Source organism: Mizuhopecten yessoensis, unplaced genomic scaffold (genome assembly GCF_002113885.1).
Source record: "Mizuhopecten yessoensis strain PY_sf001 unplaced genomic scaffold, ASM211388v2 scaffold11051, whole genome shotgun sequence".
In the NCBI taxonomy this organism is placed as follows: Eukaryota; Metazoa; Mollusca; class Bivalvia; order Pectinida; family Pectinidae; genus Mizuhopecten; species Mizuhopecten yessoensis.
The window spans coordinates 245,776-246,683 of NW_018408854.1; the positions used below are offsets into that span (position 1 = coordinate 245,776).

Consider the following 908-nt stretch of genomic DNA (forward strand, 5'->3'; position numbering starts at 1 on the left):
AGTATGAAGGCCTAGCTAGCTATTGTACCTGGTCAATCATTCTGATACCGATAAATCGAATACAAAGTATAGATGATAATAATAACATGATATGGCAGTGGATGTGAATATATCCTCAAAGAGCATGATTATGTAACGATGTGCTGGTTACGGTAGCAGTGATGTCTATTCCTCCTTTAATCGTCTGCATGTTTTCATCTAAGTGTCTATTGAATTTAACACTTGGTGATTTATTTAGATACAAACTACGTAATACACGGTTAACCGGATACACACCCGGCGTATGTCGACACCTGTCGGAGGATATTAACCTTCTGTCGTCTGCCTGACAATCCATGTCAAACCTCTTCACCTCTCTCATCTCCCCTTCTCCTCCTCGCCTCGATCAACACCCCGTCACTTATATTAGCCCATATATTATCACAGGGAAACAGCTCGCCGTACACAAACGGCCGACAGAAGCATAGTAATTTCTCTGATGACAGCAATGGCTTTTACTAATACAACCTTAGTAACAGGTCGCACAGGTTACGTGAGTTTATCAGTACGTACATCGCAGAGATATCATTGGTTGTTATTGACCAATCACGTCCTCTCTCATTTCTATTTAGATATGCTAGCTAAACCACGTGTCTTTAGTAGAATTCTACGCTATGTATCAATAAGTGCAGGACAGGATGATAACTAACAATACTTACGGAGGCTACGTTATGAAGACGGAGTTTTAGGTAAGCTTATCAAACTGTTTTCTATTCAATCATTCAAACGCGGAATTATTCTGTTTTACTGACTTTTACCTCGATGCATTTTCAGATTTTTTTTTAAATAAACCCCAAAGGGATCGTTTATTTTCAATGGCAAAAACCAATCCGGAGGGGGATGAGGAGTGGAGGGAGGGACGGGGGGGG

The 908-nt window shown here is 40.7% G+C and overlaps 1 protein-coding gene across 2 annotated transcripts in view; it reads left to right on the forward strand.

Moving 5' to 3' along the window:
• Window positions 1-639: 639 nt before the first annotated feature.
• The window catches only part of LOC110465076 (ETS-related transcription factor Elf-3-like), a 28,539-nt gene continuing 28,270 nt past the window's right edge, over window positions 640-908 (forward strand). Inside the window, exon 1 of one of the 2 annotated variants that reach the window (XM_021520655.1) lies at window positions 640-728. The gene's annotated coding sequence lies outside the window, so the exon portion shown is untranslated. The remainder of the gene's footprint in view (window positions 729-908) is intronic. The other variant, XM_021520654.1, reaches the window with a different exon arrangement.